At 45.0% G+C, this 12,715-nt stretch overlaps 1 long non-coding RNA gene and 1 pseudogene across 2 annotated transcripts in view; one reads left to right on the plus strand and one right to left on the minus strand.

Annotated features, from left to right (window-relative positions):
• The window catches only part of LOC144390331 (protein NLRC3-like), a 78,145-nt pseudogene that overhangs the window by 50,297 nt on the left and 15,133 nt on the right, over positions 1-12,715 (plus strand). The gene's annotated exons all lie outside the window — the stretch shown is intronic.
• Positions 119-562, minus strand: LOC144390402 (uncharacterized). The gene is made up of 3 exons (XR_013454440.1): positions 501-562; positions 330-407; positions 119-233 (listed from the first exon to the last, which is right to left on the minus strand). It is a non-coding gene; the product is annotated as an uncharacterized LOC144390402 (long non-coding RNA).

Here is a 12,715-nt window from a genome sequence, read left to right on the forward strand (position 1 = left end):
CACACTTTGTCTCGATTACAGCAGCTGTAAAAACACCAATGAATCAGTACTGTGCGATGCGTACGGACACAACACATCGATCAATGCACCTGAAACAAGTCAGCAAATAAACTCTGACCCTCTTTCTTCTCGCTTGACTCCGCGCTGAATCCTTCGCAGCTTCCGCTCGCAATGAGTGTTCCGGCTGAACCTGAAGCTCCTGCGTCCCGTCTCACAATACGTCTCACAGGGAGCTGGAAAACAATTAAATGAGTGTGGTATGAATACAAAAAAAATCAAACGCAAGTCACAGTAACATTTAACAAGGAAGGAGAAACAGTGTCACTTACACACAATGACGTTGTCTAAATCTGGACTTTTCCCGGAGCAAATACGAGGTCACCGCCTCATTATGAGGCGAGATTAGTCTGTGAAAACAAAATGTACAGTTATGATCGGTATCTATACGTATATATTCCCTTATACCGCAGAATGCTAAAGAAAGCATCTTTAAATCTGACCCTTGCTCCGGTTCGTAGCGCCTATAATTCGTCTCAGAGTTGTGAAGACGACGCAGCGCTTCCTGTAAACGACACGGCAAAGAAAATACACTTTAATAAAGCTGTTTCTGCTCACTCGTAAGGCTACTAGGCTACTCTTAGCTTAGCTTGAGGCTATGCTACTTTTAGCTTAGCTTGCAGTCATCGAACGTATTCTTACCGCTATCGTGGGATTGTGCTCCCGTCTCCTCTTCTTTGAGTCGGTTCCTCTCCTCCATGGACAGAAACCCGCAGAGTCCCGAACGCTCCAGTGGAGCGAACCGCTCGTTGATATCAGCAGTTTGTTGTTGGCGTTGACGAGACGATCCACTGAGAGCATTCAGCAGCTTCTTCTTGTCTGTCTGCGGATAGGCCGAAAGTTGGTGACCGCGGAGAGGAGTTGAAGGCGAGTTGAACGCGAGACGTCGTCCCGCCATTATTCACGAAGCAGCAAAAACCAAACAAAGGAACTGGAGATACAGTTCTTCTGAATATAGTAACACACTGTTTGTATGCTCGTCTTGCAAGTACTGCTGTCTGAGTCATGCCTATGACCTCACACGTGATTGGACGAGGAGTCTAAGGGTCCTCCAATCACATACGAGGTTATTGTTAAACGGAAGGACCAGTATTTTAGGAACAGACACGTCATATAGCATCATTTCTGCCAGTTGAGCGCATTGCTAGAAGATGTGTGGTTAATACATCCTCTGTGCATTTAAGTAAGACCAAAGAAAAGGTCACTGCCCCGTGTCACGTGGCGGGGAAGGCAGGACCCAGACGCAGAGCTTTGGCAAACTAAAAGACTGGTAGTCAAGACTTCAAATCAAAAAAAGGCCAAGGGAGAAAAATGCTGACAGGAACCAGGAACCCTCAGACCCCGTTGACACGATGGGGAAACCTTTTGGCCTTTCATTTACACAAAAACGGAGGTTTTATCACGGAAAACGATCATTTCTAAAAACTCCGGCCAAAGTGGAGATTTCTGAAAACTCAGATTTTGTGTTTGCGTGTGAACTCGGTCCAACGGAGTTTTAGGTTGTCAAACGTCACAGTATGCGACTTGTTGTTGGTTTTGAGAATTCTGATTGGTTTGTCTTTATCCTTCTCGTTACACTGCTGACTACAAGTTTGGCGTAGTTATGATGGCGCTTGGAGACGTATTTATGAGGGTTCATATGAACAGAAACTTTTTTTGAAAACAGAGGGGCAGAAATATTTGTTTCTGTAAATACTGTAAATATGTGTAAATGTGGCCTCAGACTTGAACTTCCAGAACATTCATCAATGACGTGACACGAGACGCACACGGCTTAAATACACTGGGAGGTGCAGGTGATTGGACACAGGGGGAAACAATCATGACACGGCAGCCAATCATAGGACAAGGCAGGAAGTGAAGTTACAGTGTTCATTTTGGCAGCTATTTTTGATTTAGTCTTAGTTTTAGACGAAAAATGCATATTAGTTTTAGTCACATTTAGTCATTTTAATCCTTCTTAGTTTTAGTCTAGTTTTCGTTGACGAAAACTAGACTAAAATGTAAGTAGTTTTAGTCCCATTTAATAGCTTTATTAAACTCCTTTTCTTCCCTTCTCAGGCCCAGGGACCCTGTGTTGTGTCTACAGCTGCATAATAGTCTAGCTTGCAGTACTTGGTTGTCCATTAGATGTCCCTCCTCTAGGACAGGTCTATAGATGTCCCTCCTAGGACAGGTCTATAGCAGGTCGGCAAACGTTTTGACTCGCGGCCACAATGGGCTGTAAAATGTGACGGAGGAGCCGGGCCAAGAACAAGTGGTGGAAGTGAAAAGATTTGGATTTTAACAAATAGCAAAGCATTTATTTGCAAGACAATTTAACAAATTGGCAAAGGTGTAACAACTTCATGAGGACCAGGGACCTAAACGTGTCAAGAGCAGCTCAGCCTACATGAGACACACTGTCAGGTCCAAATGCATCAGCAGTGAATTGAAAAGTGAAGTGAAAGTATTTTACTGCTGGAATGACATATTTTCGTCTCCATACAGACTTCCTAATACTTACTGGGTAAAATAAATATGAGCGTTTGCTCTACAGTGCGTTCTGTTCTCCCGGTGTCCTTCCTCATTCTCTGTGTGTTCTCCTCCGATCCGTTACGTCCACGTTAGGGGGAGTAGTAGGTCGACCCAAATGCACAAGCACAGCAGTTTGATTTGTAGCCAATGATTGTATTTCCCATACGACCTGGGAAGGGAAAAAGAAAAAAACAAACAAGGCAAATAGTCAAAAGGGGAACAGAAAGTGCTCTTCGGGCTCAACTGGAGTCGGGAGGGAAACTCCACCGACGTCTGTCAGGGGATAAAGCAGTTCCGGTGTGGAAACCCGAGGCCCGACACCATAACCAGAGTCTGATTAAAACGAGTCACGTGTACTCCGTGGGTCTGACACTGCAGGACATTAACATGCAAACTGGTGCGCTACATCTGACAAAATAAATACGAGGTGCCCTGATCCTGATCAGTGGCAAAAAAACAACAAAACAACAAAAAAACAACAAAACAAAAGCACAGACGGGTAAAAACTGCTAAGCAGATAGAGACCCTAACAGTCCGATCTTCAGCTCCTGCTGTCCATATTGGACAGTGTCCTCTGGCAGGATACGGACCCCCAGATTACTCTGAATGTTTCCCCGTTGGGGATTATTTCTGCTCCTGACGGGCAGGTGGCATCTGGAATGGCAGCAGGTGTCGACATGCACTTTGAGCTTTGAGTGGTGGAGACTGGAAAGGCGAAACCCAAACATACAGGGAAGGTGTTGACTTCCACGTTGTGGTGCATGGCTCAGAACGCTGCACACTCGGGGCCTCGTGGACCAGCGCTTTTGTGCCCACGCATATTTGTTCCGCAATGTGCGCGTTAAAGCGCGGCGAGGTACAAACAAGGCGCACGGAGGTAAAAGCGCAGACTGCCTGTCGCAGGAAGTGAAAAAGGCAAATTCTGCTTTTCCGTGTCATTTGTGACGCGTGTGGATTTTAGGATTCTGGAAGGACCACCGCAGGTTTGTTCAGCACACGTTTCTTTTATTTTCTGTTTCCGTCCACACATTTACATTTACACACTCGCGGCGTCCAGTTCGTGGTTTCTAACTACAACCTAACAAGAACCCATCTGAGGCTCACTGAGAGAATGAGCTGCCAACCTTTCAGTAAAAAATAAAATGAGATCTACTGATGGAGAGCTATGATGGAGGCTGTTTTTCTTCACACATGTTCAACTATCAAACCTAATTTACCTGCATTTGATTGATTTTTCCGATATCGGTGCATTAGAAGTGAGGCAGTATACATCACATCTAGTGAGGGGCCCAGTCCTTTGGATATTTTTCTGTATGTGGCCCTCGGGAAAACAGTTTGGACTACCCTGCTATGGACCCGGCGGTGCTGGCGGTCCGACCGGCAAACAATACAGCCGTCGAAGTGGGGGGGGGGGGCGCTGACGGTACGCCAAAGTCGGCCCACTCCTCGCCGTTGGCGGCGGGCGGCACCGGACGCTGGACTTTCAGACCCCTAATTCAATTCATTTCTTTTTTTTTTTGTACAGCCCAAAATCGCAAATTACAAATTAGCCTCAGAGGGCTTTACTGTCTGTACACATACAACATCCTCTGTCCCGAAACCCACCATCGGAACAGGAAACACTCCCCAAAAAAGGAAAAAACCCGTCCAAGAGGGAAAAGGGAAGAAACCTTAGGGAGAACGTCAGAGGAGGATCCCACTCCCGGGATGGACAGACTACAATGGATGCCATGTTTACAGAATGAACAATGTATAATACATGAGACTATATGACAGAAATGATTCAAGTAATTGTGAGTAGTAAGCCAGGCGCACAGCAGGACCACTGCAGGGACCACCACCATCAGATAGAACCACCATCAGATAGAACCACCATCCACAGAAGCCTGTGGGGAGGGAGAGCACAGAGACTTAAGGAGAGGGTAATGTTGGTTTACGAGTACAGTAATATGATTAATATGTAAAATAAGAAGCTGAATTAGTCAATTATGGTAGAACGTGAGCGTGAGAGAGGAGCACGGTGTGTCCTAAGAAGTCCCCCGCCAGTCTAAGCCTATAGCAGCTTAACTAAGGGCTGGTCCGGACTAACCTCAGCCAGCCCTAACTATAGGCACAATCAAAGAGGAACGTTTTAAGTTTTACTTTAAAAGAGCTGACCGAATCTGCCCCCCGGACTGAAAGTGGAACCTGGGTCCACAAAAGCGGAGCTTGATAACTGAAGGCTCTGGCCCCCAGCCTACTTTTTAAAACCATAGGAACAACAAGTAACCAGCATCTATGGAGCGCAGCTGCCTCGTAGGGCAGCAAGGTGTTACAAGCTCTTGAAGATACAACGGTGCCTCACCAGCAAGTGCCTTGTAGATGAGAAGAAGTACCTTAAAATCTATTCTTGATTTAACAGGGAGCCAGTGCAGAGAAGTTAATACAGGAGTGATATGATCCCTTTTCTTAGTTCTTGTTAATACACGTGCTGCAGCATTCTGAATCAACTGGAGAGGCTTAAGAGATTTATAAGAGCAGCCTGATAACAAAGAATTACAGTAGTCCAGGCTGGAAGTGACAAACGCATGAACTAATTTTTCTGCATCACTTTGAGACAGGAAGTTCCTGATTTTTGATATGTTACGTAGATGAAAATAGGTAGTGCTTGAAGTCTTCTTTATATGCGAGTTGAAGGTCATATCCTGGTCGAAGAGAACTCCCAGATTCCTGACGGTGCTGCTGGGTACCAGAGCAATTCCATCCATAAAAACTGTATCACTTCGAAGGCTCTCTGGGCCTATCAGGATAACTTCCGTTTTTTCTGAGTTTAGCATCAGGAAGTTGCCGGTCATCCAAGTTTTGATGTCTCCAAGACATTCTTGAAGTCTTAACTAGCTGGTCCGTCTCTTCTGGCTTGATCGACAGATACAGTTGAGTATCGTCTGCATAACAATGGAAGTTTATGCGGTGTTTCCTGATAAGATCGCCCAAAGGAAGCATATAGAGGGTAAATAAAATCAGTCCAAGTACAGAACCTTGTGGGACTCCGTGACCAACATTGGTGGTCTTTGAGGATTCACCGTTTACAAGCACAAACTGGGATCGGTCCGATAGGTAGGATTTAAATCAGCCGAGTGCAGTTCCTTTGATACCAATTAAATGTTCTAGTCTCTGCAACAGGATACAATGGTCTATGGTATCAAATGCGGCACTGAGGTCCAGCAAGACAAGAAAAGAGATGAGTCCTTGGTCCGATGCAAGTAGAAGATCATTCGTAATTTTCACCAGTGCTGTTTCTGTACTGTGATGCACTCGAAATCCTGACTGGAAATCCTCAACAAAGCATTGTTTTGTAGAAAGTCACATAATGGATTTGCGACGGATTTCTCAAGGATCTTAGAGAGGAAGGGAAGATTAGAGAGGTCTGTAGTTAGCCAACACCTCTGGAGCAAGAGTAGGTTTCTTAAGAAGAGGTTTAATTACAGCTACCTTGAAGGACTGTGGTACATGTCCTGTCAACAAAGACAGATTCATAATATCTAATAAGGATGTGCTATGGAAAAACTTCCTTAAGCAGCTTGGTCGGAATCGGATCCAAGAGACAAGTAGATGAAGAAGTCAGTTGATTTGGGTTGATGGAAGAGAAGGCCTCCAAACAGGCATCAGGGCCCACTGCTGCATCCAAGGTTCCTACATCGGAGGACAGGTTGGCACTGGTTGAAGGCAGGAGACCATCAATTTTCTCTTTGATAGTCAGAATCTTATCATTGAAGAAGTTCATGAAGTCGTTACTAGTGAGGTCCAAAGAGATACACGGCTCGACAGAGCTGTGACTCTCTGTCAGTCTGGCTACAGTGCTGAAGAGAAACCTGGAGTTGTTTTTATTTTTCTCTATTAATGATGAGTAATAAGATGCTCTTGCGTTACGGAGAGCCTTCTTATACGTTTTAAGGCTGTCTTGCCAAACTAGCCTAGATCCTTCTGATTTGGTGGAACGCCATAATCGTTCAAGTTTCCGCACAGTTTGCTTTAGGTTCCGTGTTTGAGGGTTATACCACGGAGCAGAATTCCTTCTTGTTGCTATTCTTCTTTCCAGAGGAGCAATAGCGTCCAGCGCCACTCTCAAAGAGCCTGTAGCAGAATCGACAAAATGATCGATCTGGGACGGACTGAGGTTCTCACAGGAGTCTTCTTGATCTATACAATGATAACTGCAATGTTCTATTCTCCACTGAACTGAAGAGCATTGCAGTTGTGTATATGAGCACATTTCACATGTGTGTGTGTGAGAGGGTATTGTGACTAATGTCCCTCACGGCCCCTCATACGTTCCTCTCTGGTTTTAAACACTGGAGCAGCGGCTTTCCTGATGCTTATTCGATGTAGTGTGTCTGCTGTGCTGAAGGGGGACGATGGAGTCGCGTTGCAGCAAACCAAAGTCTGCAGACTGAGTTGTTTGAGTCAAGTCTGCGCTCCTGCGTAAGGAACTATAATATTTAATGAAAACAAAAGTCACCCAGAAACCTAAAAATAAAAAAAGAGCCGAGCCGACGTAGAGGAAGTTGTTGTGAGTCACATGGCGTTTTTGGAGCATTCGTTTTTCATTCTGTTGTCTTGTATTTCGTAATTTGTCCCATTTTGGTTATTCTTGACAAATATATGTGTGTTTGTTGTACTTTTTAATGCTGTCATATACAGTAGTCTAATGAGCTGGCGCACATACGGTGTGTTAAACGGTAGTTAATGTTATGCCTGTAAAGGGAAACACAGTGATCCATTAAACCAGCGCGGAAAACCAAGAAGCCTCTAATGGATTTATATGGATGGATTTAAAGTCCCATTTTAAATTCATCTCATAGCACTTGGTTATTTCATTAGCTGTACTTAGATGTGGTGTATAGATTTACTTACATAATAACATAATTATTACATCATTTAATGGATAAGCTTTAAGTGAACATGGGGGCGTTTGTGAGCACAGAGTAGAGAACAAGTTCTGACAACAAATCCTGTTAAACTTTCTGATTTGTACTTTTCTTTATTTATAAATTATTACTTTCAAGGAGCAACCTGTGGATGTTTTGAAGCATTTTTGCAATGTGAAATTGCAGTTCTGTTTTAGAATAAAGGGTTGTGAATTAAATCTTTTTAATGCTGCTTTTTATCAGATTCATCGATTAATCAGAAATAATCGACCAATTAATCGATTATCAAAATAATCGTTAGCTGCAGCCCTAACTCACACCCAGTCATAGTATAGTTATATCTCATGTATAACCGTTAACTACACCTCACAGGGCTCCACAGTGGGACCAATTTCACCTGAATTTGTACGACTAAAATGTTTCCCAGGTCGCTCTGGTGCACCCGTCCTCACATCCGCTGCCTCTCCACGAACGAAGCCTTTGTTCTCCTTTGATGGAACTCACTCCTGGTTGGATCGTATGGTGGTCTAAACCAATCAGAGGCAGAGATGCGGCGGGTCTTTGCCTCTGATTGGCTGTGGTCCAGATACTCCTGCAGGCCTACGCTGCTCCGTGCTGTGTAATTAAAATTGTGACCTGAACACCAGCGAACCAGACGAGGAACAATGAAAAGAAATGGAGCCATGGATGTTATTAAAGAAAAGTAGGCCTGTTCCCCCCAACACTCTCCCGGTCAATGCTGCGACAATCGCCCAGACATGGAGCCACCAGTCTCCCCAGTTCCCGGTAAAGTCCCACGCCCTGGCCCTTCGTCAGAGATGGCATCCGACTCAGAGACGGAGGTAGAGCCGACCGAGCCTGAGCTAGCGACGCAAAATGAAAAGGAAAGAACATATTCCTTTAGTAACCAGCGCGCTTTTCACCTCAGTTTGGGTGACGGATCAAGTATATGGATATTTGCAGCAGGGGCGAAGGCTTTAATCACCTCTCGCTCTTTTGACCATACATGTGTTTGCCTTCACTGTGCATGTGGACAGAGCCCGGCAGGGAACAGTGCATGTGTGAAAGGATCAAAAACGTTTGGAACTGAAACGCTGAAAAACACAACATTTCCAAAACGCACACTTCATGCCGCGATACGTGTGTGACAATAAAGAAAGACGCACCAGTGCAACCTGGTACACAGTCCGTCTGGAGCCCTGCGTCACATCTCCCACATCCTGGAGCTTGTCGGGATCTCCGATCCCCCCGAGTTGGTTGATGAGAAGAATCGCAGCACGTTGATCAATTAAAGTCAAAAAGTTAACATTTATTTAGAAGAGAAAAAGATTACATGAGCAATTCTCCGCAGACATCTGGCTCTAACTGTTGCTTGCAAGCAGGAGGTCCAAAACTCCAGCACGTATCTCAGCGCTCGGCGTAATGACGTCTCCGAGCAGTAAAAACGCTGAGTTTTTATACACATGTGAAGAACATTCTCCGTGCCAGTTACGAGAAGCTACAAAGCAGGTTGAGATAAGAACCCAGGTGAAGCTGAGGGCAGCACACACACACACAAGATCCTCCTCAGTGGCCGCTGCAAATCATTATTAATTGACATAAAGCAAAAACGTGGATCCGGAACTTTCGTACCGAATAAGATATGAACCAAGGTCATGAACAGAAGTCCTTTGCTTTGAAGCGTCTATGACAGCGGTTCCCAAACTCAAGAATGCCGCGGCCCAATTTGAAATCTGAAAATCTGAAAATCTTTTGCGGCCCACCCAAACCTTTAATCACAACTCTGATCAAAACATAATGATTAATTGACCGTAAGAATTCAACCAAAATGAAACATCTGCGAGATATTTGCTCGCTTGCGAATCGAGACCTTCGTTGCTCGCGAGGAGAATCTCTGCTCGCGCTCGAAGGAGTTTTCTACGCGCTCGCTGTTGTTCTTTCTGACAGTAAGGGGGCGGAGCCAGTCACCATGGTCTCTACACCTGATTGGTTACAAACCCCGTCTTTGGATTGGCTGGAGTGATGCATTCACACAACTATAGAAGCCCATTTCCGCACTGAAGAAAGGGGATAGAAAGTCTAAATTATGAGATAAAACGTTGTGAAAACACAAACGCCACCTTTATGTAACCGTAGTGGAGCGTAGATGACAACCAGCTACAAGCATCATTTACCATCATTACCGGCACATTAAGACCGATGCGTCCAGCTCGCAGACCGGCTGGTGATTTGCCGCCATAGCCGTCAAACGTTTGGCGTCGGGGCGGGTGGATGGGGAGGTGGAGACGGTGCTTTCAGGGTCCGATCGATGCCGCGAGGTGCGTCCGCTCCCGCCGCCCCCCTCGCCAACCACGCCTTAAATCTTCGGCTGCTTTTAGAATAACTTATTTCCCCGTTAAGATGGTTCAGCTGCTGTAGAGAAAAGGGCGCCGTCTCTCGCTCTTTAATCTCATGAAGTGCTCGGCGAGAACGACGGCTTTGTTTCTCCAACGCGCCCTGAAAGCAGCTCCATATCTCACGCGCTTGAGCGCCGCTCAGCATCTCGCCGTCGTAGACGAGCTTTGGCGTGTTTGGCAGAGCACCTTGAGCGCCGTGTACAACCAGTATGGATCAACCGATTAACCAATTGATCCATATATATAAGGCGCTCCGGACTATAAGGCACTGTCGCTTTGTGAGGAAATTAAAGTCTTTTAAGTGCGCCTTGAAAATGCGGTATATTGACTTTAATACCACAAGAGGGCGCCGCGTTTGTTGAACAACGACAGGCGGACAAGAGCAGCCGTTTCCAGCGAGAGCCTTATTGTTTTATTATTATTTCTGTCCGTTTAAATTGTTTGTGCTTCATCAACTAATGTTTCACATAACTAATGTGCCGCATCATAAATATTTTTATAATAATTTCAAACTTTTCAAAATTGAAAATTACATTTTTTATTTATTTATTGTAAATGACCTCTCGCGGCCCACCTGCAGTACCTTTGCGACACACTTTGGGAATCGCTGGTCTATGAGATCGAGTCGACCACGCTCCCTTCTCAGGACACAGCTGCAAACTATCGTTCTGTAACATGTTGTTCGTTGCACATCAGGGTCAAATACAGGACACTGGAGACACGGCTTTAACGCAAAACAATGTTATAATATATTTTACCAGTTCATGCATCTCACAAGCTCTAGTTCTCAATGTGGACAAACTGACTACAGACGAGTCGCTCAAACAACTGACTCGTTGCCTGAAAAGTCCCAAAGTCACATCACGTGGATTAAATATAACGTTGTATTATTTCCCTCTGGCGTCGCTGCCTGTTGCTGAGGTGAAATGCATTCTGGGATATTTGGCTCTCACAAGTGTCTGCTCCGATGCATTGTGGGTGAAATGGGCGGGGCGAGTCACATCCGGGTAGTATGACCGTTCTCGCCCAGATGCGGACTTCCTGTGAGACTCTGAGGACAGAAACTGCAGAACAACACGAGCTTTCACGTCAGACGCCACAAAAGTCTCCAGTGAAACCAGATAAGGTCGCTGGTCGCTTTGACAAGAAGACACCGACAGGGTTCATGACGTCACTGCACCAAACGACCAGGGAGCCTGCGCATGCGCACACCTCAAGAAGTCAACATAACTTCCACTCTTCATGAGAAAGAGGCGGTTTCACGTCTCACACATGAAGCAGGAAGTGAAGCGGCTCGGGGACTTTCCTCACTGCAGAAACAGCAGATTAAATCCATAATTCCCGTGAGAAGCGGCAGAGGTAAGACGTGTGTGTGTGTGTGTGTGTGTGTGTGTGTGTGTGTGTGTGTGTGTGTGTGTGTGTGTGTGTGTGTGTGTGTGTGTGTCTTTGCTGGCTCGCTGTGTGTTTCACAGTAACTCTGCAGGCTTTGTCTCACTCAATGATTCATAATCCACCGATTCGCTGCTGTTCTTTGGCTCCAACGTCCGCGAGCTTCAAGCACCGACAAAATGTCCCACTCGGTCCAAAGGTTGTGGACAAACCTGCACGTCATATGTGACTCTTCCCCACCAGCTAAAGGTGTGTTTGGAGTATTTTAATGTGGATTCCAGCTTATTGTAGTCAGGACTCTGCCGAATAAAAAAAAGATAACGCGTTGATGTATTTTATCATGATATAAACCCTAAATAATGGTTTCCGGTACTGGTTCTGGTCCGGTTTTACGTCCACATGTCGAGCCCACCATCACGTGTTTTGGTTCTGTGAGATTAAACGTTCTTCTCTTTCCTCACATCTGTTTAAAAAGGTCGTGTTTATCAAAGTTAAAATGTGAACATGGTGGATAGAAAGTGTGGATTCATAGTTCTCACAGTGCCGACGTTTCCTGAAAGCAACACAGTTGAGGACACGCCCCTCACGTGATGCCACGCCCTCTAAGCAGATCAGGGCCAGAAGTCTGAGACAAAGCAGACGTCCTCTTTTACCCGGTAGTGATGGGAATTACGCCTCTTTTTAGAGAACCGGCTCTTTCGGCTCCCAAATGGCTCTTCTGATTTTTTGGTGCTTAAATTAATTTATCACCAACAATAATGTAAAATTATGCGCAATATGAATTACTAATGTAAAAAAACCACTGTCAAATGTTTTTATATAAATACTTTTATTTATACATTCTACAGAGTGATAAAAAAATGAATTAGTGCAAAAACAAACGTTTAACTATTTAAAAATGAACTTAACTAACTTTGAATTATTTTAAACTGTTTAATACTTAACAAATTTAAAGTGAAACAACATACAGAAGCTTACAGATTCACACAACAAAATATAAATTAAAATGTGTAAAACAAAAAGAAAAAAAATCAGCATGCAGAGTTTTGTCCTTCAGGGAAGATTTACATTGAGACCAAGTGGCTCCGCTTTGAGGGGCTGATCCTGTTTCTTCTCTCTGAAATTATCTGCCCTGTTTTGGAGAAGATAGAGATTTTAGTCTTGCAGACTCTACATTCTGCATTAGATGGATCAATGTCATTGACATGTGTCCAGATTTTGCTGCGTTTCCTGTTGACACTCACTTTCGTAACTTTCGCTCTGTTTCTCTCTTGACTCCTCCCTCCTGTTCGCTGCTGCTGTGCGTGTAAGTCCCGCCCCTCCGCCCTGTGCTCAACGCAGACACGCCCCCACACATACTGACCAATCAAATGCGGCTTGAGAGGGAGACACGCCCCCACACATATTGACCAATCAAATGCGGCTTGAGAGAGAGACACACCCCCACAC

The sequence above is a fragment of the Gasterosteus aculeatus genome, chromosome 21 (assembly GCF_964276395.1).
Source record: "Gasterosteus aculeatus chromosome 21, fGasAcu3.hap1.1, whole genome shotgun sequence".
Taxonomy (NCBI): Eukaryota; Metazoa; Chordata; class Actinopteri; order Perciformes; family Gasterosteidae; genus Gasterosteus; species Gasterosteus aculeatus.